The sequence below is a fragment of the Struthio camelus genome, chromosome 8 (genome assembly GCF_040807025.1).
Source record: "Struthio camelus isolate bStrCam1 chromosome 8, bStrCam1.hap1, whole genome shotgun sequence".
In the NCBI taxonomy this organism is placed as follows: domain Eukaryota; kingdom Metazoa; phylum Chordata; class Aves; order Struthioniformes; family Struthionidae; genus Struthio; species Struthio camelus.
In genome coordinates this window covers 12946669-12972384 of record NC_090949.1, presented here as the reverse complement: position 1 = coordinate 12972384, position 25716 = coordinate 12946669, and the positions used below count along the sequence as shown (strand labels likewise).

Sequence of the window (25716 nt, the reverse complement as noted above, 5' to 3'; positions counted from 1 at the left end):
AGAATCACAAGATTGACTCAGAAATGATGAGTTTTTATTTTTAAGCTGTAGCTTTGGAGTCTTTGGATTTGTTATCAGGGTTTGGAGCCTGCATGACACAGTTGGATTGTTTCCAATCTTTTATTTTTTTCACTTACCGTGAATTTTGCTTTTATTTTATATTTTAATTGAGATCTGTCTGTAATCACTTCTCTCTAGGAGCTTGGGGTTAAAGTGAAACATGAAATGTCTTGCAGTTTGCAATAATACACTAAGAATTGACAATAGTTAGTGGTGGAATTGGATTTGTAATCTGCTGTAGAAAGAAAGCACTCTCTGAGATGGTAAGCAAGAATTAGAAGATATGAAAAATATCAGTTATCTGAATTGTTTACAGGTTTACTGTAGTTGTATCCCAGCTTGTACAGAAAAAAGCAAAGCAATCTTTCAGCACAAATGGAATATGAGATAACTTGTAATTCATGCTTGCTTTTTACTTTCAAATGGAAATGATAAGGATTTGAAGTTGGCATAACATTTTACCTAGTAGAAAAGAGAAGTGGGCAGGTGGATGCCTGCGCTAATATTTTATTAGAAGTATTTTATACTAAATAAGCAGGTGTACTTGTGTGTGAAATGTAATTTTTGGTAAGGTTTTTTTTTTTGTTGACTTGCGTCATATAGGTGCATTGAATGAATGTATGGAATGGCTCAAGAAATGATATTTTGTCTGGTTCATCATACTGTATTAATAATAATATATAAGTTCTTTACCAGTATAGGAAAGCTCTCCTCCTCACAAAAATACCTAAGCCAACACTTGGAGTTTTAGACAAAGGACATAGCATTTATAACCTTATAGAACATAACTGTGAAGTGATAGTACAGAAAATATGCAACTATTTTATTTATGTTCAATATTTTTTGTAAAGGCTATGAGTGGCTATACTAACTTTTATGGAACACAATTCTGATGACTGGGAAAAAGGCATACACCACAAGAAGGGCAAGAAGGAGAGTCCAGGGAACTGCAGGCTGGTCACCTTCACCTCGGTGCCTGGGGAGACTGAGGAGCCAACCCTCCCAAAGCCATTTCCAGCTTCAGGAGAAACAAGAAACTAACAGCCAGCATGGATTTATCAAGGGCAAATCATGCCTGAGCACCCCGATAGCCTTTTGTGATGGGGTGACTCCATGTCAGGTGTGTAAGGGCAGAGCACCGAATGTTGTATACCTTGAATTTACAAAGATCTTCAAAGTTGTCTCCTATAGTGTTTTATAGAAATATTGGTGAGAAATGGACTGGATAGGTGAACAATTTGCTGGACTGTTGGGCTCAAAGGGTGGTGGATCAGCAATACAAAGTCCCACTGGCAGTCAATTACTAGTGCCATTCCTCAGGGTTTGATACTACTAAATACTCTCATTAACAACGAGGACAGAGTGGCCTCTTGGCAAGTTTGTAGCCGATATGAGATTGGTGGGATTAGTCAATATGCTGGAGGATTGGGCTGCTATTCAGAGCGACCTTAACAGGCAGGAGAAATGGGTTGATGGGAACCGCATGAGTTTCAAAACAAACAAGTGCAAAGTCTTCCATCTGGGAAAGAATATCCCACACAACAGTACAGACCCCAGTCTAAGGGGTCAACTGCCTGGGTAGCAGCTTTGCAGAAAAGGACCTAGTGGACAACAAGCAGAACAAGAATCAGCAGTGTGTCCTTGCAGCAAAGACTACCAACCATGGTAGTCCATCATAACCCCATCATAACTACTGGGTCATGTTAGCATGACTGTAGCAAGCAGGCTGGGGAAAGTGATTTATTTTCATCTGTTCAGCACTTGTGAGATTGCCTCTCCAGTTTCTGTCTGGAATTTTGGGCTTCCCAGTGTAGGAATGACACGGATATACTGGAGCAAGTTCACAGCCACCAAGATGGTCGTGAGGCTGTGGCACATGATGTCTGAGGAGAGGCTGAGACAACTGGGTTTGTTCAGCCCTGAGAAGAGAAGGTTCGGGGGGACTTTATTGTTATCTGCAACTCCTAGTGATAGTGTGCAGAGACTGAGCCAGCCTCTTCTCAGAGGTGCGCCGTGGAAGGAAAAGATGCAACAAACCCACGGTGGAACATGGGAAGTTCTTATTAGATATAAGGGAAAAAAATTACCGTGAGGGAGAGGTTCCCAGAGAGACTGTGGGATCCCCATCCTTGCTCATATTCAGAGCTTGACTGGGCAAGTCCCTGGGCAGCCTGATCTAGTTGGAGCTGCTACATTTCAAAGCAGTCTTAGACAGCACGTCTTCCTCTTGGATCCCAGTCACAGAGTGAGATTTGAAGTGGAGAGAGCTGTTAGAACTACACATAGGCTGGAGCTGTATGTATGGGGGAAAAAGTGAGAATCAAATAAGTAAATTATCTGAAATAGAATTATTACATAGAAAATAAATATTTGGAAAACAAATTTCTAGATCAGCCAACTATTTAAAACTGGAAACTTGACTATGAGAGAACCTTTTTGATGATCGAGATCTCCAGGTGCAATAGACAAACTCGGCTGCATAAGTATGCTTAGCTGGAGCAATGAGTGTTTCGACTTTCTTCCTTCTTTTGATTTTTTTAACTCAGTGTATAATCTCTGCTCTGTGCATAGGTACGAATAAAACACAATTATAGGAAAAGGTATAGCATCTTAAAAAAATGCAATTGAACGTCAAGTTATAAACTCCCTTATTCAGTCCACCCGTTGCCCCCTGCCCCCTTCGCTCGCCCGCTGATTGCCAGGGCCTGTTGTTGATAAACCCTGTCTCCCTGGAGCGAGGAGGGAAGCCCTCAGGAGATATGGTTCCTGCCCAGAAATCCCTCCTCTTTACGAGAGGAAGTGCTTCGTGTCGGAGTCAGGTGCCTTGGTCCCGCTGCCTTGCTACGGCTAAGAGAGAGGCAGGGGTATCTGAGCTCTGGCCTTTGCGTTTTGTGTAAAAGCTGCTGCTGCTGACTGTGCTGCTTGCCTTGCGTTAGGGAAGGCTTGGGAGCGTTTGGTGAGGTCGGAGCTTCTGTGTAATGACAGGTTTGAGTGGCCAGGCCTGGCCTTGAATACGAACGATGCACCTGAGGGTGGAAGGAAGGGGAAAAAAAGCATCCCTTTTACTAAAAGGATTAATAGTGTTAGCACACTTTGCTAACGTTCAGCTTGATGCCTCTCCGTGTTAGTTTGCTGGCTACGCTTTCCGTATTTGCCGTCGTAGCAGAAGAGCAAAGCGTGGCCAATACTGAGGTTAAATCCTGTTGTTTCACCTCCACGGCGGCTGCGCTGGCCGAGCGCAGCACCCGACCCTCCGCGCGTCCCCTGAGCCGGAGCTGGTGCAGGAGGGACTCTGGGGCAGAGGTGGGAGCCGGGCAGTCAGCGCCCTCCTTCAGGAGAGGGCTCGGGCTTGCGATGTCCTTCTCCTGTTGCGGAGCATATTTTGGAGTTTGCTGGCTGGCTGACAGGTAGGAGAAAGCTGCGGGGGCCATGTATCTTCCCCTAAATCAAGCGTCAGAGGTGGTTAAGAGGTACCGACTTGCCAGCACTAAAAATCCCTCGTGTGCTTTGGGAAAAAGCAGGGGACAGGTTATCAGCACAAGTTCCTTTTTTTTTTTTTTCTTTTTTCCAGTGCTACTGAGGGGTTTGTGCTGAGCGCTGCCCTGGAGCCCCCGCGCTGTTTGCCCAAGCCGAGCGCTTTGCGCTCTCGCTGCAGTAACTGCCCGTAGGGCAGCGGCGCGGCATCGCCTCTGCGCCCTCCTTGAGCTGATTACCGAGCGGCTGCTTCTCCCCTCTGCTCTTGGCCACCTGTGAGTGCAGCTGAGGCAGCCCAGACGACGTCTGCCCCGGTCCGTGCGTACCCCCCGCAACGCTGTCGGCGGCTCCAGCAGCTTCGCGGTAACGCGCGGTGCAAACGCAGCGCCTGGTGCATTGCAGAGTCCCTGACAGCAATGCCCAGGCTGGGAATTGTAATTGAGGTCCTGTAGCGGTAGCAAGTTTCTGGCTCTTGTCAGGCCGGGCTACCAGACCGCTCCTGCGGGCCCGAAGGGAGCTGGCTCCGGAGGAAGGGGTTCCGGATGGCTGAGCAGGGCTCATTTGGCGCCGTGTGCTGGAACTGCAGGGTGCAAATGGCTGAACTCGACTTTAATAAAGCTTTGTGGACGCCAGCGCGAAGGAGGTGAGGGAAGTGTGAGGTACGACAAGACAATCGCGCCAGGCTACTTAGCTGCTTATAGCCCCCAGGAGTCATTACTTATTTTGCTGCGTCTGAAGGTATATCACACATTTATCAAGTGCTTATGCTTCAAACAAGTAAATCAGCTATCAGACTCAAATGTAATCTCGGGTTCAAATATATTTTTTTGCTGGTGGGAAGTTATTTTAAAAAATGCAGTTGCAGTAGTTTGTATATATGTATTCAGGTTTCAGATGATCACTCCCTCAGTCAGGTTGAGTGACTGATCTTTATTTTCTCTCTGAAAACGGAGATCAACTAGGCAATTTAAAATGCATTGCTTTTCTTGCAGGTCCTGATTCTGCCATTCTTACATGGAGCAGTATTTACCTGAATGAATAGTACCATTGTACTTATTTGCAGGGAATAATTGCTCTTTGGTTTTAGTCAGGGTGACAAAGTTGAGCTTTAATTTGCAGCAGCTAGGACATATGCTAGTGATTTTCTCTTTGCTGCACATAAACAAAGAGTCAGCACAGAAGTGTATGGATGGATTACAGTTTTCTTCTGCTGGTATCTTCTATTTGGTTCTGTGGTGTTAAAGAAAAAAGTTCTTAAGACAGCCTTTCCACGGTGTCGGAATATTTGTCTAAACTTGTGAGCTAGAGAGATATTTCTTCTCTTCCTCCCCTTAAAACAGCAAACTTCAATGTCTGAGAAGTTTCAGATGCTTGAAATTGCTTTCCATCTTAAGAAAAAGAGAAAAGGGAAGAATCAAGTAGGGAGTTAATACAGAAAAATTATTAATAAAAGGTTAGAATGGAGTACTTACTATTGAAGAAGTAATGAGATCAAGGTTTTTCATGGAGACTTTTCAGTGAGCACACATGCCGTGATGTAGTCCTACTCACCTAATATTTCTCCAAGAGGAATGGTTACATATCCTTATTTTCTCTAGCTGTTGTCACACCTCGCAGCTATATCTGGCCAATTTATTTATATCAGTGGATAGGCTACTTTCCAGTTCCTCCTCCTCCTACATCTTTCGTGAAAATATCAGATAACAGTAAAAAGGAGACGTCTCGTATGTTGTAATGTATTGTGATTGTTTGCAGAAAGAAATCCAAAGTGTTCCTATGTATAACTTTTTAGGAGAAGGCAAATCGCTGTGCAGTCCTGTTGGTGGTGGAGAGCGGCAGGCAGGCAGGCATCTTCAAAGGAATCGAGTAACCTTTGCCCAGACTGAAAAAGATGTTTTAGTGCTACGTGTAATTACTTCAGCCAGTAATATGCTAGTTGCTAATTATTGAAAAGAAGCAAATGGATGTTATTCAAATTCATATTTGAATTCATATTAAAAAAATTCAGATTGTTATTCAAATGACACAGAGCTGAATGGCGAACATCAAAAAGCCATATTCATTTTTTCACATGACAGTTTCAATTCCCTCTGTTCAGCTTACACAATTTTTATCCATTGCCTCTAAAAAGAAACTTCTGTCTCTGAAAAACTCATGAGATAGGAAAATGCAGGGGCTTATTCGCCTTGGGTAAAAAGGGAGTAAAGGAAAGCAAACAGGGTCACTGAGGCTGCAAGAATTCCTATTAACATTTGAATAAACTACAAAGAAAACTAAGTGTCAAGCCTTTTGCTCTCTTATGATGAATAATGGTGGCTTTTCTTTTTAATAGATCAGAAATACTTGTTCTTGACCTCTGATTTTGCAGGAAAACCCTGTGGAAGAATAGGGATTACCAGGAGAATGACAACATGTTGAACTCTGGCTTGAGTTCTTGCTGTTACGTGCCGGAGAAGAGAGACCTAAGCAAAAATATTGAGGTCTTTTATTTAAAAAAGCACCACTTTCTTTGGGGGAGAATTTCTGTTGTCTTCCTTTTAGTGCCATGCAGCTCTGAGCAGCGGTGCTCTTTGTGTCTGTTTTGATGGCACGTTCCCGCCCTAGTCTGGCCCACCAAAAGTTATCCAAGAAAGAGGGAGGACCCAACATTTGGAAATCTTGTGTTGTCATGGTAAAAAGAACCTTCTTCTCTCCCTCAAACTCTGCATGTTTATTTTGTAGAATAAGGTGGCTTCAAATATTTTTTCATCATTAAGGAACAATACAAAATACCAACAAAAATAACCATCTGTGTCACATTTTCTACTGTTGTAACTCTCCGGAGGATGTTAGCGTTACGCTTACTCAGAATGTGTAACACCTTTTTCCTTTGCAGTTCATCTATTTAGTTTATTTAAGTCGTTCTTAAGGAATCAGGTAGAAATAGTGCAACAGCAAAGTAGATACAGATTCTGAAAAATACTTTTATTTGACGTTTTGCTTGACGTATCAGCTGTCCTTTATCACAGAGTTTGCTCTAGTTACTTCCTGTAATGTTACCAGTCTGGACAACAACCTCTTAGTTAGTGTTTTTTTCATTTAATTGGATATTATATTTAATTTTTTAAATTGAGACCATTTCCTGGTAGGTATTAGAGCATTTGGATGGACTGGAATACAATGGCTCTCTCATAATGTCGAACTAAACTGTAATCTGGCCATCTATTTAAAAGTGCCGTGCCCTTGAAAGGTGCTGGATCTCCTGAGCGGAGCCGTTTGGTTACTGGCAGAGCGTTGTGGAGAGACGGCAGCGGCAGCTCTCGTTCGCCCGCCTGTCTTGCTTCTCAAATATAGATGTACGTGATAGCCACGTTAAAGCCTTCCCACCCCAGCCTTGCGTTGTCTGTTGTTATGTTTGGGGGAAAAAGTGGCCTTTTAGCTCTGGGGCTGAGTGGCTGCTTTGTCTGCTTTTGTACGTGCCCTTCAAGGGCTACTCCGAGGAGTCCCTGGGGCTCGGCGGGAGCCCCCGCGGGATGGGACGGAGCTGCCGTGGCATCCCGAAGGCAGGGGGGAGCCGGGAGCTGCTCGCGCTCCCGTTTGCTTGGGAGGGGGCACCCGCTAACCCCTGCCCGAACAGCTGGGGAATTTCTGCTGTTTGCCAGTTGCTCTTGGCAAGCTGTTCCTGGGAGCTGCCCAGAAGATGCAGACGGTTGCTTTCTGGTCATCCCAGTCACACTGTCTGGGAGCCTTTTAAAACTGGGGGACAGTGACTGTATCTTGGAGGAACCACTCACTTCGGCTGTCTTTTCAGTCACGTTGATGTGACTCAACTTTTAAACAGACCTCTTTACGAGGTGTGTTTAAAGCTGTATTGTCTTACTCTATTTCAGTGTGGGAGGAGCAGGTGGATAGTGGTGTACAAGTGATTTCAAATTCAGCTTTTCCACTGCACTGGTTTGGCTGCGAACAGCACTTTTGCCCGTGCGGATCCAGGACGAAGGTGGGGGAACACGGAGGGATGGGGAACACTGTCTTCCAAAATAAAAAATCACTGTGACATTCCTAGTAACCTAGCCTCCTTGCATATCAAACCCGTTTGTAGGGGTAGGGGTGCATTTTCTTGCCACTGTTTGCTCCCTCCCTTCTGCTGAGATGGTGGTGTACCTCTTATAACAGGAACATTTGTTCAGCTGGACTGAAACCATCAATCTGTTTTTGCCGAGGTCACCAAAAATCCATCTGGTGGTAACGACACTCGGACACTGCTGATGTGGGCCGGATAGCAGCCAGCGAGCTGGAGGTGCTGTAACCCGTTAGCAGTCCCCTGGAGGCACCAGGTCCCCCACTTTTCGCTCATCTCTGCTTCTACAGCACTCATAAGTTTCTCTTTCCTCTTCTGCATCCAATGTGATCATCTTTCTTCTCTTCCACATCTGTTTTTGGCTTTCACAATGGTAGAGCTGACAAACATCCCCAGCGTTTTTCCTTCTGATGCAGAAGATATTAGTCAATAGTGCAGTGGTCAATAGGCGTTATATAGCAGCACCCTCTCATCCAAAAACAAACAAACAAACAAAAAACCCCCAGACAAATGGAACTCTACTTTAGCCTTTCACAGTAGGGAATAACTCAATATGTGTTTTTAAAATTGTATCTTCTGATAATAAGAGTATGGCTATGAAGGCCTGCTGCCTATATACCATGCCTATGGTATGGGGTGCAGAGCAGTGTTTATATGAATCAGGGAACCCCGTACCAGGGAACCAAAACTATCCACCTCAGCTACTAAAGAGGAGAGCACCTTGGGCATTTGTGCTTTTGGGGCTCTGGTACTCCTGGCAGTGATGTGCAGGCATCGCAAGCTGTTTGAATCCTACACATAGTGTAGTCTCACTATAGTAAAAAGCAGCACTCTTTCAGCAGTTTAATCCTGCTGAGGTGCTATAAATTACTAAGTTGCGTAAATATGCATTCATCAGAGAGGTTGCGGAGTCTCCTTCGCTGGAGATAGTCAAAACCTGCCTGGACATGATCCTGGGAAATACGCTCTACGTGACCCTGCTTGAGCAGGGGGGTTGGACTAGATGATCTCCAGAGGTCCCTTCCAACCTTGGCCGTTCTGTGATTCTGGAAAAGGTTTGCAGCCGTCCGGAGAACACTGTTGCCACGGGAGTTTACCTAGTTAGGGAGAAGAAAAAAATCCTGAGACAGATTATCACTTGGAGATGCTGCTGGGAATACTTTGGGAGCTGTGTGTGCGCTGAGATGCTTTTCCTAATGAATCAAAGTCTATTTTTATATGCTTTGTCAACATAAAAAAAAAAAAGTTTTGTTACTTGCATTAAGTTTTGCTGCAGTCCAGTAGGATTAAAATGGGTCCGTTGCCCTTTATTGTGTAGTATTCTGAGGAACTGGGAGTTACAATAATAAAAAAAAATCCCTGTGTACCCTGTGCTGATTTCCTCACCTCCTCCCCTTCCAAATTTAAGAAACCCGGGCCTAATATTTCTATTTAACAGAAATTGTTTTAAATTAGCCTAGAGGTGTGGTTACTCCTGTAATCCAGTGCTTGTAAACATATGATCCTGCCAATAGAACAGCATATTTTAAGCTGATATGAAATGGACCTATGCCAAGAATCTTTTTGTTGGAATAATTAAGTCTATTTTTCAATGTCATGCTTTGCTCTGTACAGTCTCAGATATAAAATAATCCTGAAAATAATCTTCAGCCTTGTGTGAAGATGTTGGAAGTTCTAAAAGCTACGCTGCAGCGTACACAACAAACCTTCTTTCACTATGTAAGCAGTCTGTTATTGGAAATTTCCTTTAATTTATATATATGAAATCTAAAATTACTGTAAATGAGTTGGTGCAAAGCTAATATTGTCACCACTTCCTTTTTGCTTTTTATTACATGTTGTGTCTTTTCAGGAACAGTTTGCACTTATCTGGGGAGGTTTGAATACTGCCCCAGAGAATAAACATTTCATTTCAGTAAGCAACCCCCAGAAATAGATTTTTACCGCAAGTAGTTTGTTTTTAATAACACATGCTGGCTCTTGGAGTTAGATTCCTAAAGGAACTGTAAAATGCATTACTATCCCAGCATCTGACTTCCCTTCTTTGTCAACCTTTTAACAGATGTGTTGGATTTTCTGTAGTTACAGGTCAACTTCTGTTTATTCAAAACAAAACAAAAACTACTACTACCACCCCACAAAGAAAAAAAAAAAAGAAGGGCAAAAAGAGAAGGGGAGGGCATAGACCAAGCTTGGTATTGACATTCTACCTTGAAAATTTTAGGTCCAAAGCAGTTTTTCCAAGTAAAAAGTGCTGACTTTTAGCACCCTAATTTCAGACCGGCCAACCGTGGTGCAAAGGTTGCTGTTAGGAGGTCGGCGTTACAACTCTCTGTGGCGTCCCTCTTAGTCAGAGGCACTTGTCACTGCTGCTGGGAGCTTGCCTGTGTTTGTAAAGAACCAACCTCATTTTTCGAAAGGGAGACTTCCTCAGAAGAGCGTCTTTTGAGAGAGAGAGAGACCGATTTTAGAATAGTTGCTTTTTTGCGTGTGTAACGTTTCACCCTCCTTTCGGCGGAGGGCTGCGAGCAAGCGCTACCGGAGCCGGTCACGTTACTGGTTTCGCTGGTGGAGGGGGCGGAGGGGCTGACGCAGAGCCAGGACGCGTGGAGGAAGCCTTGGCGCAGGACGGGGGTTGCGGGCTCGGCCCGGCCGTGACGCGCTGGAGGGGCGCGAGGGCCCGGGACGAAGCCCGTTCGGGGCCGTGGAAAGCACATCCCCATGGTTCGATGGACTTCTGAGCCGTGCGCTGGGTTTCGAGCTGTAGGGAGGCTGGGCCGAAGCTCAGGTCTTCTGGCAGATGTGGAGCGCGGTGAAGTTACCTGAGGCGCGAGACCTGATTTTTGAACGCCGGCCTGTCTTACCAAAACTGCACGCTGGGGACGCAGCGAAGTTTTGCACGCAAAATCCCTGATGTGTTTACATCTGTGCTGCTTAGCTTTTATATCTGCTGAGAGTTGGACTGGGTGGACCAATGGTATTAACTTTATTTAAAAAAAAAAAATCCCGTTTTCCCCCAGCTCTGTGGGTTTTGTCAGAAAGACATCAAATTGCATTCAAGACTGGCATGTGGTGAGGAACAGTGAGCGCTGCTGCTTGTACCTGGGGGTCTGAGGATGTGGAAAGAGTTTCTGGATTAGGCTAATCAAGCTGTAAGGCATTTACATCAGTGTAATTGAGAGCAGAACTGGGCCATTAATATTTTATATTTCTCCCACTAGTCTTTTTTATATCTTTGGTACTATGCCACATCTACTGTTTGCTACACATCTATAGTGGCTTACGTTCAGATCTCTTTTAAACTAGCATAGAACAAAACATAACGTGCCTGCAAGAGGTGTCAGTATATTCAAACGAGCTCCTGCAGCAGAAGGCCCTCCTGCAACTTGTGCTCTTTTACATCCAGACGCACGTTCCTGGGAAACACCTAGGCCTGTCATTATTTCTCTCTGGAAAATTTTAGCTATGTGATTTTTGTGAAAGAGGGAGAAAAATCAATTCTCAGTGGCTTTCTAGTGCTTGTGTATGAGGATTAGGCTAATGCAGACTCGCAAGCACAAATCGATACAGATTTCAGAAATCCCTTCTGCTAATGATAGAACTGATCATACAGTTCACAGCCTGAATTTTGTATCTTCTTTATGAAACGACGTTAACGTCTCTTTACTTGGACACACAAATTAAAATTAACTTTTAGCCTATACTGATTCTTCCTTACAGGGAAAATAAAAGGAAAGTACTGACAATAAGGAAAGTACTGATTTGTTTGAACAAGAAGTAATAAAAATGATAGGCCCTTTTGTAGTTTCTTCAGAATAACCTCACTGTAAGGAACAGATTAACCCTTTCCCCGCCATCTCCTGTCTTCCAAACTAACAAATACGAGGAGTATTTCCACAGTGGTGCTGAGTACAGAAGCTGCAGTGTTAGGCAGAGGTTTACAGTGATTAGAATAGTTATTGCACAGATTTTATGCTTTCATGGCGTGATACAGCAGAGACCTTGCAATCCAAGAGCAGTAAATATTTCTCCAGAGGAACGAAGGACCTGTTTCTCTTAAGGGACTGTATGCTTCATATCAAATCACCCACCTCGTTCTGATAGTTACTGCAGAGCCGAAATGCAGTGAAACCACTGTTGTTTTTCCATGCTAACAGACTCCACTACCTCCACAGGATAGTGTTTTCTGAAGGACCATGGGACTTAGGGTGGGATGTGGGGCAGCCACACCACTCGTAGACCTGGGCACTGCTCAGGTCTGTCTATGGCTGCTGCGTTTGCCTTGGCAGGGGGGTGGTGTACGAGGGCTGATTTGCCTTGCAGTGCCAGAGCACTGATGGGGATAGGTCTGTGAGGGTAACCTGCCGCCTACCACCAGGTGGGGAGGATGTCTCTGCTTTGTGCAGCAGCATCCGTCTGTCTCACCTGCAAGGCAAACACATCCCATACGGTGCATTGCACCTGATAAGTAGCAGGCTTGCTGTAGCAGAGGTTTGCATGGGTCTCATGACCATTTACAGATCCATACTGTTTCGCAAAGCTAGCTGTTTCTGTAAAGAGGGGAAGAAGCAATGCTTTGAAGTTCAGACTTTTTGATTTGCTCATTTTACCTACTATTGTCTTTTCATATTTACAGAGGTAGGGTGTGCTAATTACAGACTGTATGGAATGAACAGATGTAAGAAAATACCTTTTGTTGTATATCATCTTCCATCTCAAAGCCTCTTCCGGTCTTCCTCCTTTATTGGCAGGAAGCTTGACATTTTCCAAAAAAACGTGCACTACGCTGAAACAAAGCTGGAGGTGCATGTCCCAGTACACTTTATGCTCACGAGACTGAATGTCCCTAGGTGTATTGGTGGTTGTAACAGATGGGGCAATTCTCTTGTGGTGCTCACTGAATAAGCTGTGGGTTTCTATTACCAAATTATCTGCTTTAAAAGTTTTATCTCCTTTATGTGCTTTTGAGGCACCTGGAAAAGATTGAAATACTTTTACTTGGTACTCTCTAGGCTAATTTAAAACAAGGTTCCTAACTTGTTTCCTTAAAGAAACAAGTTTTGCCACCTATCAGTGGCGTTTTTGTTTTGTGTAATTTTTTAAAATGAAAAAAATCTGTGAAAAGAAATGTTTGGGTTAATTTGATGGGTATTTGGTATTGCTGAGCTGGAGATGCATCCATTCTCTTCCGTTGTTGCATCTAGGGTAATACAACATATGGTGGTTATTGCTGGATTAAAGAAAAAGGCCCCTTTTTAATTCCTGCTGTGATCACGTGACTTTTTGTGAGTTGCAAAGGCTGATGAGGACTGGATTTAGAGTATGGGATTTGAATTTTATGACCTTGATATTCTCTTAAAAGGGAGCTTTAAATTGTCAGTTCTGTATAGATTGTTTCAATGTTCTGGAGCTGTAACGTTAAGGGCAATTGGACGCAGCTGTTACTGGTGAGGATCATCTTCTCGAGGACCCTGTGCCACGTGACTGTGGGGAACAGAGAAATATAATTTGTTAGCTGTTTATATTAACTGAAATTAACCAATTAGACTTGAAATTGTCATTTTGAGATGTAATGTGTTTATAACATGGAACGTGTGAAAGATGTTTTAGCTCATGATTACGAACCAAAATGAGGAGGGAAACCTTAGAGCTGATGGTAATTAAGCTCAGATGGAAGAAAGCTGCCTGCATGGGAGAAATTTAGAGCGCTCACAGCCTTTTTCAAAATTGCAGTTTGAATTTGCCTCATATTCTGCCATGGAGCATTAACGTTCTGAAGGAGCGAGGTCTTGTCGTTGTAGACGGTTTTGTTTTTTTCCAGTGTTATGCTGAAGTAATATAGGAGGGGATTTCCATGGAGAATAACATTCATGGATGTGAACTCCCATGCCCTTTCAAGCATATTCAGCATCGTCAAAAAGAAAAAATAAAATCTCTTGACCTCATATGTGCTTCCAAATACTTTTTCCATTTCCTTCCTACACCTTTCAAACATAAACATGCCATCTCTGTAGTTAGTTTTGCTGCTTTTCTTGCTAACTTTTGTGTGGTAAATAGTCAGATTATTTCCCTCTTCACCACAATCAGAATTTCCCTGAATAAGGTCATTAAGAGATCTTCTGAGGTAAAATCTGCCCAGTCTGCTTTTCTGATGTTCTTCCCATGCTTTCCTCCATTTTCACTGTTACTGGTTCCTGTCCAGTCCTCTCTGCAATAATTCTTCAAAATTTTCATTCTTATCCCCTCTTTCTGTGTTTTTGCTAGCCTCTTCTGCCTTTAAAGCTTCAAACAGGATCTTGATGGTGATGACTTCCGAATTCCCTCTGAGCTCTCCTCGCGTCTCTGCTTGTTTCATTCCTTGTTGGAAATATCTGGTTACCTCCAGCTCAGCCCCAATCATTGTTTATTAACATCACAATTCTCCAAACGGATTGCTGAAGTATTGATCTTAACTCCTGCGCCTTTCTTCCTTTATCTTGGTTGACAAATCGTGTTGGTTCTTCCTGTGTATATTGCTTGTTTCAAGTCCTGAAAGAAAATGCTCGCCTTTGCTTTAGTAACTAGTCTTCTTAACAAATGCCATTTCTTCCTGTTTGGTCTCCCTTCTTCTCACTAAAGTCCTGCTCAAGCCTATGCAAAATCTCACTCTCTTATCCGCTGCCTCCGGACACAATAAAGCCTGTCTGATTCCTCGAGCTCCTTCTTTCTAGCTTCCTTATCAGTGGCATGGCTGCTGTCCTTTACCTCCTCTGCTATTGTGCTAAAATCCCCTGTTTTTTCTCCATTTTCCGGATGTATTTATTTCCTGGTTGTTTTGTTTCCTCTGCCCCTTCTTCTGCTGTTTGTGTGCCGCCTAGAGGTTAGACCAAAGGGTCTACATGGTAGTTAAAGAAATAAATATTGCATTAGTTCAAAAAAGGAGGATCTGGTTTATTGTTCTAAGTAATGGGCTATCTGTACAATTCAGGAGCTTGAACATGTGATGTCCCACCTTTGTGCCTGTCTCTTGTTGTTGGAAAGTGGTGAGACGACGCTGAAGGATTCTTATGAATAATAATTCACAGTTAGGAGTAACCTGAACTCCCAACTACTTAAGAAAAGATTGTTCTAAATTGATATTAAAGAATCAATGAAGAATAGCAAGAAGAATGTTTAATAAGCTTGCTGGAGGTCTGCAGTGCTGGGACCTCTTCCCAATGATTTAAAATGCATTTCATGTTGATTTTCCAAGGTTTAGGGGGATTTATGCAAGTAACTAAGAGCTCTTTCAGAGCTTGTTCATCGTACTTGGCATCCCCTTACTGCTGTTCTAATGCCATCCATTTGGACTGCATACAAATTAAAAAATGAAAAGAGAAACAAAACAATACTTATATTTTGGATTCTGAATGCCTCTGTGGTATACTGGCAATATCTACTTGCTTGTTTAGAATGCAAGATAAGATTAATTTTGTGGTTTGTATTTCTGTTAAAACATTTTTCTCCCCCAATATCTATTAGTATGATTCTGCAGCAAGGGTAGTCCGTGCTGCTGTTTACCTTCACTGCTAAAGGATGCAAAAACTATAGACCCTTGTCCATAGCAGAATTTTGCCATGTGTTAGTAACTCTGGACTCAGCAATCACATGGTTAAATGAGAGATTTTTTTCCCCGTCTGCCTTCTTTTCCAGGGTGGATGCACTCCCATGAAGGACAGAAATGCAGCATATCAGCTTTCACTTAGGAAAGAAGTGCCAAAGCACTTCTTAGAATTGCTTCGTTTGAAAAGCTGAGGCTTTAAGAAGAAATAAAAACTGTTAAGAGTTGAAAATGAAATTCTGAAATTGGGCTACATATGACAGCTTCCATGGCAGACCAAATATGTTTTTATATATTCAAGAAATAACAAATATAGCAAATAATATAAGAATATGCTAGTCCATATATTGGAACACTGTGTTATCTTTTAGCATTTGCATCGCCTGGCTACACTGTGCTTCATTTAATTTTTAGATCTGCCTATTTATTTTGCATTTTTTCTAAACTTTTTGGACCCCTGAAGATGTGAACATTAGAATATGAAGTACTAAAAATAACTTCTGCCCCCAAATGCTATATTATTGTGTATGTGGAAAATTAAACTAGTTGTTTCCACTTTTGTACATGACAATTTTAATGTATGCATATCAGACTGTATTTTATACAGTACATTTTTGAGACATGGAATGTGAAAATCTGCTAAACATATGTTTGCATGTCCAAACATATGTTTGCAACATATGTTTGCATGTTTGTATACATACATATAGTCATAACTGCCCAGGCAGTGCTTGTTTTAAATATCTTCTCATCACCCCGGTTGACGTAGGCATTTAATTATAATCATTTTTATAATAAATATGTTATAAAATATATTTATAAATATAAATATTTACAGAATATTTATAATTTCTTACAATAAGAATAAAGTTATTTAGTTTCAGGAGGATAAAATAAATGAATTCAAGTGAAATCACTATTAGAAAGCAGCCTATTTCCCTTCTTATAGGCCTCAGTCTCTCTCTGGAAGAAAACGGCTACCATTTTGCGTAAGCAGAGCACTTCCTTTTTTTCTCCTCCATAATTCCAAATTTCTATTAGTTTCCTAGTTAAATGCACTAAGTCATTTCTCATTTCTCCCCACATACAAAGCAACCTGGTCTATCCTCACCCAGAGAGTCTTAAGTAATACTGTTGTTAGCCCTCTACTTACCATCTGCCTTTTCTCCTTTTTTTTTAGGTACTTATGCTTTAAAACTTCTCTTGTGCCTATTTAAAACATTTAAAAATGTTGTTTGCTGGCTCTGGCAGATAAAACTGATTATGGTTATAGCTTTGGCTCTGTCTCAGGAAACTGAGAGAAGTGTGTATGGTTGTATAAAAATGCCTAAACCCTTAATTATCTTGAAAACTTTACCAAGGCGTCCTGTGAGGCTTCTGGTTTTTCTTGTTCCTTGTCAATTGGGAAATATGTCCTGAATACCTCTAGGCACTGCCATTTCTACTGGAGAATCTAAATCATAGCAAATGTCAAAATTTTAGAAACGAGCCAAGTGTTGTTCCGGCAGGATTAGGAGTTGACTACTTAATATTGAATGAGAACACGTAATTTTTATAATTTGAGAAGGTGCTAAGAAACATAAAGTGTGCTTGTAATGCTGTTACCCTTCCCATGAATTTTGAGGTCTAATTAAGTTTTAGCTGTTACCTGTAAATCTATTGAATATTTGTCAGCCTTCCTGCTTTCCTAAAGATAGTGTGGAGGTTCTGCTGCTCCAAAGCGATTGTGACCTGGAAAAGTAAATGGCCAGTAGTTCTCATCCTGGACCACCTACCATCATGGCTTTGACCCTGTACCTTAGCTCCTCCAGTAATAACTGCCTTGCTGCTGCTACTACTAGTTGAGCGCGGGGAAGAAAGGAGCCATAAACAGCAACATCTTCCTCGTTCAACCTCCCTGCTCCTGGAGAGGTGAAATATTGGAAAAGGGGACCTTGTTCCATAAAACTGGTAAAGGGGAAGCAAATCCATCCTTCCAATGGCCAGCACACAGGAGCGTGGGGCGCACTGCCCGCAGGACTGAGTTTGGTGAGGACAGTGGCTTTGTCCGTCCGACTGAACGGGTGTCAGCGTGGGCTCTAGGATGAATTCCAAGGTCTGAACCACTGGAAATCTTGTTCCTGGATTTGCCTGTGTTGCCAAGACTGGTGGTGTGAACAAACACAATTTACTACATGTGTTATTGGGATGAAGCATCACCGCTGGCTAATGATGTGCAGTGCCAAGCAGACATGGTCTTCACTGCATTTTTGGCCTCATGGAACAGGTGAACTTTACTGATAGCTTGAAAGTCATGTTGGTGTGACGCCCTGCTGTTCTGAAAATCACTAAAAATCATTTGGACCTCTGCTTTTGAAGACTGAGGGTGACTTCAATCTTACTAGGAAAAAAATTCTTGAGTTTGACAGTCACACCAAGCACAATATTTTTGGCACTGGTCTGATAGGATCAGTATCTGATTAGAGGAGATGGTTGTGAGACTAGAGCAAAGACCTACTGTTCAGTCTGTGTGTGGAGCGGGAGAGATCAGTTCATTTTGCTTAGTGTGTGGCGAATAAGACAAGCATAGGCAGCTGAACCGGCCATTTACGCAGTCTCCTCTTGATCCTTTACACATCAAAGGTTAATTTACTGGTAAAGTAAAATAATGCATTCAAAATGCCGGTGTATGGGTTTGTATTGTGAGAAGCTAGACGGCATATAAGCAATGCGTGTCATAAATTTCTTAGGCTTCCTCTCCACTGCCATCAAAGGAGCCCATTTTATGTAGCAGCCAGGTGAATATCTTTTAAAAATGAGCATAAAAAAATTAAGCAGTGGTTTGTTAAAACTCTATTGAAAGCAGTGTTAAATTTGCTTAAATCCATTGCATTAAGTGTTCTGTACCCTTCTGGTTTAAGGAACGCTGTCCATATTGTGCACAGCGTTTCATATTGTGAACAGATGAATCATTTCAGATACTTCTCCAGCTATTTCTGAGCTCAGAGTTGAAGCGAATGTGGTACACGGCCTCTCCGGAAAACCTGCGTGCTTTGTGGTAGGCATTTCTGTTCTATTTACTCAAATAGAAGAGCGATATAGTGTTTCTTTCCCAAATTTTTCGTCTGACTCCTGTGACTCGGGCTCCAGTAAGTAATGCCAGTGGCGCAGGTAGATGGATCTGACAGGGCTGAGGACTAACAGCGTGTCAGGCGCTTTTCTCCAATGAAGGCTATAGATCAGCGCCGGGAATCTGCTGGAGCCGGAGAGGGTGACAGGGGAATAACATCCCTTTCTCTTCCATCGACAGGGGTAATAACTCCTGGCTCTCTAGGGACAGATTGTAAAAGCCAATAGCCAGAAGCTGTGAAGCAGGGAGGGTAGAAGAATTGAAAATTAAAGAGGGAGTGAAAATTTTGTGTAAGGCTTTAGTGAGATGTTGGAATAAACCATCAAATGTCATTCGTTTAATTGCCTTGTTGTTGATAGAAAGTCATCATGAAATTTGAGTTTTTATTACTTTATGAAGTTAAAATGCTAGTAAAATAGTAGTAAAAGGATTAACCTATACTATACATGCTTTTATGTGTAGCTAGCTGTCGTATATTCTATGACAATATTTGAAAAAGTGCCAGAAAAATTTTTTACAAGTATTGCTTTAAAATTAAAGATCTCCTGAATAGTTAAAAGTTTAATATCATTACTATATACACATGTACTTTTAGCATTGTGATGATCTACATTGTATATAAATCATAGAATACATTCAAATGGCTTTGTGATTTATGCAGAGTTGATATCTTTTCGTACGTAAAATTTCAAATTGTTGAATCTTTCATAGTTCACGAGGATTTACACTTTGGTTGCGTTTGTATCCAGTAGGAGTATTACAGTACTATTAAATTTTACTAATTTTATGATACTGCCATTATACAGGGAGCCCTTCACTCATTTCTTTGTGGAGCAGCACCTTTTAGCAGTTTAATGGCAAACATTTAAGCAAGCAAAAGGGTAAAAAAAAAAAAAAAGCATAGCTCCTGGACTTTTAAGAAACAGAAGTGCTTAAAAGCGGTGTTTTTTATATGAGTCGTACTTGTTTAGTTTTTAAACTGTGACTGGTGTTTAGTTAAATCTTTTACAGACTCAGTTCACTGAAGGTGACAGAAGTACTCACTTGAGCTCAATGAAAAGTAGACATGACAGTAAATTTTTCAGTCGGAGACAGGAGATCTTGTTATAGGAGTCAGTATGGGGGTCAGGGCAGAGCCTGTTGATGATTGAGGAAAAGAGAAGTAAATTCATTCTGCTTCAGGCACTTTGTCAAGTGCCAGTAGCTTACCATTGAGAACTAGTCACCCGTTCTAGTCTTACGGCCCTAGAGGTCACTCATTTGATATAAATCATAGCACTGCGTAGGCTCAGCAACCTATTGCCGTTCGAGATGAAATAAAAAAGAGGAATGCTTCATTCTGAATTGAAATGACTGTGAATATCCCACCACATGTTGCTGTTTAATGCAATATGTGGTTAGATATTGATCTCCAAAATCAAGTCATTAAAATGTGCAGTTTTTGTTTATTGGAATGAAGCAATTAAATGGTTCAGTTATGCCAGACCTTACCTTTTCTGATGAAAACTATTGATTTCTTGCCACAGCTTTATAAGCGACAATGTTTTTGATTACTCTTGACAAACCTCCTTGGAGTGTTAATTAAAATTGTACCAGATGAGCAGGTGTGGGAGATCATTAGATCGCCCGGATCACACACTGCACTTCATATTCTGCAGCCTTGCATAATGAATAGGGCACAAGAGGGGAAAAACAATATCTTCATCAGCAGAATTAGCATCTTCTCTCTCTTTTCGTTTTTAACTAGGTGACATTACATTTTACAGTACGTCCATTTACCAGCTATTGAATAACTTCTTCTGCATCTGATTAACTTCACTTTCTTTTGAAATATTATGTTGCTACATAAAGGCGAAAAATTAAGTACTCGCCTGGTTTATGTGAGAATGTTGATAGAAGAATGCAGTTGATATCAAGAGTTTAAAAACAAAGCAGAAACTTTAGACATTTTCCTAGATAAGACGTATTTTAATATATGTCCCTGCATTTTTCTTTTGCTTAACTACATGATGGTATAAAATAGCGTAAGAACTGTTGATTGCATTGGTTTTGAAAGATCAAATTATTTCATGATCTAGTAATTTACAATTTTGTCTAGTGCAATATTAATCAGTTGATAGTTTTTTCAAACCTTAATTTTGTGCTAAGACAATGACTGTGCATTGTATTTATTGTGTTGTACAGTAGAAAGGCATGTTCTAGGATGGAGCATGCTACTGATTTTGAAGCCTGCTGTGACAGGCAGGTGTATTGCCCAGACCACGTAAGAAAAAGAAGAGAATTAAAACAATTGAAAGAGTTAAAGATGTAGTGTGATTAAGGATGGGATATATGTTTGGAACAGCAGAGAGAAATGTGCAAAACGTTTGATCACAGACTATCTGGCTCGTAAATAAATAGCCTCAATTTCCATTAGCATGACAGGTGAGTCCTAGGCAACAGTTAAGTGAAAGCTTATATGATATACTTGTAGTTCAGCCCAAGTCTGACTGAACTCCAGTTTGGAACTTAATTGTTTTAAATTTAAAAAAGGGAATTTTTTTTTTTTTTATACTTCAGGTAATAATAGAAAGCAGGTCATGCTTGACCATTAGTAGCATTTGGGATACGTTTTCTCTTGCACATTCACATGCTGTTTGTCTTTGATCAAGTTACCTCCTCTGTGCCTGCTTATCTTTGTGGAGATTGGCTAAAGCAGGCTGTGTAGTACTTGCAGTTCAGAGATACTGCATAATTTAATTAATGTTGGTAAAGCTATTTGGAATCCTAGCATAAATGTAAATTCAAATTACAAGTCTAGCATACATTTCTTAATGCTTAATTGACTGTTCTTTATGCTTTTCAAATACTCTCAAAAATGAAAGTAGTGTTGAAAAGAGGCAATCCTAGGTTAACTGCTGTGATTACAGAATTACAAAAGCTAACTTACCAGGTGCATGTGGAAACACACTGGGAAGATGGAAGAGAAGATTTAGAAGTTACCTGTACATTGGCAATGTAGATATACTATTGTTTTCCAGCAAAAATCCAGCTAACTGACTTAAGTTGTCCCATTGATTTATGTGAGCAAGATAAATGAGATTTGGCCCTAAATATAGTTTTTCACATCTCTAGCTGGGTGTTAACTGGAAGCTGAACAGTGGCTGCTTTACAGAAATAGCAGTCTACGTTGGAACGTTGTAATTTGATTGTGGCTTTTGAGTTTGAACACAGAATGTATTATCATCTTTATTTTTGATCTGATTCTATCAGCTGTGTATGTTTTTGAAGTTTGGTAAAGCATTCTTTAATTAAATTGGGAATTTACTACTTCCTGACTTCTCTACGGGACATCGGTATGTTTGAAAAACAAGACACTCATTCAAATGCATATAATTTGTGGGACGATTTTCCGTAGACTTCAAATATAATTTGGAGGATCTCTGTAATCTTTTTAGAAGAGGATCTTTTTATTCTTTTGGTCTGGGCTGAAAAAAGACAAGTAGAGGAGATATCTCCAAACAGTGACTGAAATTGCCACGTCCATAGGGGCTGTTTGGTGGCATATTTTGAGGCGTATGAAATGAGATTGATTCTCACAGGATGGTTTAATGCGGATACCTGTGTAGCTGCTGGTAACAACCGGTGCCCTCTGGAATAGCCTTAGTGAGAGGCTGTTTGGGGGAAACGAAGACGCAGCCTCAGCCTGAGGTGTAATGCGAGGAACCGTGGAGTGGTGCTACGCGCTGCCTTTTCCGTGGATAAATCGATTCCTGCAACAGCTTGTAGGAGTCAAATTTGGCAGAAGAGTGTCTCTCAATAACACAGGAACTACATAATTTGAAAGGTATAACTGAAAGAGGAAGAAGAGCTTGTGCTGTAAGCATCTAGAGTATATTTTCCCATGTCATTCAGTACTCTTGTTACTACTAATTTGAGGTTTTAAGAAAAGATGAATGCTGTTAAGATTTCGCTGGCATTCCAGACATGCCACATGATTTACAAAATAATAATGCTTCTGGAGATAGGAAAAACAGATTTGTACTAAAGGGTCAGCAATCCAAGAACAGGTTGAGCTAAAGAGGGTACACTTTTGCATCCTGAAACTGAAAACACTTCTTCTGTCTATGCTTTCAGATTTCTGCCTTTGCTGCTTTCCAAAATAATAAATGTATAAAAGTTGAACACAAGTGGTTATTTTCCGAAGATACAGAGTGCTAGCAATAATAATAACAGTTCTTGACATAGCGCCTTTAGTGTCGGGAATCTTTCACAAACACTGATTAGACTTGAAATGGCCAATGTGCCTGGAAGAGAGCTCTAATCATCTACAGAGGATGCATCAGCATCAGCCATCCAAGAGGTAATCAAGATATAGGGTAGTATATTACTTGATAGGCATGGCAAAATGTATGAGTGCTTCTAACTGTTGATTTTTCAGAACAATCACATCATCCTGTTTATTGGTGACTTTTTTCTTTTGTTGCATTCAGAAGCATGCGTTGCATGTAAAACAAGCAAAACCTGGGCTCTCTCCAGGTTCGGGCTGCTCTTTATTCTTTGCTCCACATTGAAAGTCGTTCCTGTCAGCTGATGCTCTCCGAGCTGCCTGGCAGAACTTTGGCATAGTTTTCCTAACCTTTCAAACAGTAAAAGCAAAACTCCCCTTTGATAAAAAAGCTGGAGGACCTTGGCGGGGAGCCACGGAGGATGCAGGCGGCCGCGCTGCGATGCCACAGCGTATCCCACAAAACCCCGCGAAGTTCGCCTCGGCGTCCCGGGAGCGGGCCGAGGCTCTTTGCTTGCACTTAACATATATCAACTGTCACCCCGTGGCAGTCAGCGTGGGGCTGAACACAATGGAGCAGCCAGATGGTCTAAACAAAGCCGACAAATGTGCGCTGCTATTAAAAGCTGTTTACATCAACTTCCAGTATTTCATGTGCTGAAGTTTATATTGTGTCACTACTTGGGGTGCTTAGCTCCATCCTTGCTTCGTATCAGGGATTTCTGAACTATTGTTGCTTATGTGTTAAAATAACTTTCTGGATATGCCCTGCATGCACGCCACCGAGCGTGCTTTTTTTTTTTTTTCAAGTAGGAAATTAGTCATTGTATGCTAATCACATGCTTTCAAATATTTTAATTGATTGTCCCATCTAATTTCCCCTTGCTTTTCCCGCAGTGCGGGCTCCTCACGGCACCTCCCTGTGAGCCTGGGGCTGGCTCCGCACGGGGCCCCGGGGCTCCCGCGCCGGCCGGCCGCCGGGGCTTTCTGCCTGCAGCCGTTTGCTCTCTGCCCTGGAAGGCTCCGAGATATCTGCTGCCGCCTTGTTAGCGATTAAGATGTGCAAGTGACAAATGGACATTTTACATCTCCTTCCTCTGACCCTTGCTCCTGGTAGCCACGTTACTGAACATCCTGATCCCCGTCTTCTCCTTGCTAAAATAAATGAATTGGCGGGACACAAGCCTCGCTCGTTCGATTGCTTTTCGTGAAGCTTCAATGAAATTCTTAGGAAGAGTGTAAAGGAGGAAATCTTTTCAAAATTGTGCTTTTGCATGCATGGTTTCTGGTTAATTATATAATATACTTGAAAAAATGAACAAAAATGCTGGAAGCAGTTAAAAAAAGCACTGGTTTAAAAGAATCAAGAGATCTAATATTCTTTCAAACGTATGAATGAAAGATCACATAAAAACTGTTATCTGTCTGCAGGAGACAACTCAGCTAAATTTTTTTTGCCATTTTGCTTTAAAAGTGAAACCTTACCAACCCTCCCTCTCCCCCGCAGACATGGGATTGTTAAGGTCTCAGATAAGATGGACCTGGACCATTAGCTTTTGGAGGTAAGGACTGTTTCTTTGTTCTGTGCCCTTGTAGCACCTCGCTTTTGATGCCCAGCTCCTGGTCACCATGGCACGAGTATTAAAATGGAAAAAGAATGGCACCTGAAAAACATTTTTAAACGATACGAATCTAATTTGGATGTTCAGTTTCTCTTTTTAATGCAATTTCTATTTATCTTAGTACATGTCATTCAGCTTCTTGTTAGTGATAGCACTAACTTTCATAAAATGGACAGAATCATGCATATGCCTTCTGAGAGAGAAATCCTAGCACATTTTATAGGTTTTGAATAATGAGAGCTCGGCAGCATCTAAATAGGGCTACTATGAAAATATTCTGCAGGTCTCTACTGAGTATGTTAGTGATGTTCTTCCTAAGATGTTTGAAGAAGTATTGTAATTCTCAATTTTAGCACGTTTATACAAAATCATTAGAGAAATGATCATTCTGAATTCAGGAGCTTTCTTTAATACGGCGGCATTTTATTAATATTAAAATAGGATGGTAATTTTATAATAGAAGTGCAGAGCAGTTTATGCCATCACGATTTTCTTGCTTGTTTACAAACAGCAGTTCTGTTAATCTCTGAGCCTCTTAATTGCAATGTTGCAAACGAGTTTGGTTATTAAGAGGCATCATTTATATTAGTGTGGAGAAATATCATGTGATTTGTGACTTTGCAAGTGCAATTTTAACTGCCTCTTTGTAAATGCATGAATGAATGATTCAAACAGTCTCAATCTTGCTTGATGTTTTTAAAAACTTACAAAACAGAGACCCTTGTAATAAAATGTAGTGTTTTACAGAGCCATTTGCTTTTTTAACAGCAATATGTGACTGTAATATAAAATAAAAATATTAAATGTTAATATCTGGTTTTACTATTAGTTGTAAAGATGATGATACTTCAAATATTGCATTCTTCCTGGAACGTTCTAGCTGATAATCATGACACTGAATACAAGACAACATGGAATGCAAGACGAATTCTTGTTTTCAGAAGCTTTTGAACATAATGTTCCCAGACCCAAATTTAGGTATCCAGAGAAACTAGCTGTGGCATGGATAGCTTTTTCAGGTTGGTTCTATTTAATTTTGAGCTCTAGTCCAATAATAAGTATCGCTCTATTTAAAGATTTAACCTTAGGCTATTGTTTTGAAAGTCTTGTTTGTAGGCTTTTTTTCCCCCCTAAAATGTTGCAGAGGACAAGAAAAGCCTGCCAATTTTTATGCTCTTCTTGCTGTTATTTTTGTGTTGCATGGCAAAATCTCCATTCCTTAGCGCTGCATCTCCTGTACAAAGACCAGATCCTTGGCTTGGCAAACATCCTTAGGAATAAAGTTACTGCTGGGAATTTCCTTTGAGTTCTGCAACGCCCACATCGTTTTCGGAGGTGAAATGGCTCCTGCAGGCATCTTTTTCTGTGGAGTGTAACGGAAGAGGTCTGATATATCTCTGTAATGAAGGGCCTATCATTCACCTCGTTCTCCTGAATTTTCCTGTCGTTTTCTTATTCCCTGAATCCGTGAACCTGACAGGAAGACAGGGATCATCTCCTGGTGTTATGGTGGACCCTGCTTGCAGGACCCATGCTCTGGAACCA

The 25716-nt window shown here is 41.4% G+C and overlaps 1 long non-coding RNA gene across 1 annotated transcript in view; it reads left to right on the top strand.

Moving 5' to 3' along the window:
- LOC138067997 (uncharacterized) overlaps positions 1 to 24979 on the top strand; it is a 55548-nt gene extending 30569 nt beyond the window's left edge. Inside the window, exon 3 of the long non-coding RNA XR_011142482.1 lies at positions 23447 to 24979. This is a non-coding gene — a long non-coding RNA (uncharacterized lncRNA). The remainder of the gene's footprint in view (positions 1 to 23446) is intronic.
- The last annotated feature ends 737 nt before the right edge of the window (positions 24980 to 25716 follow it).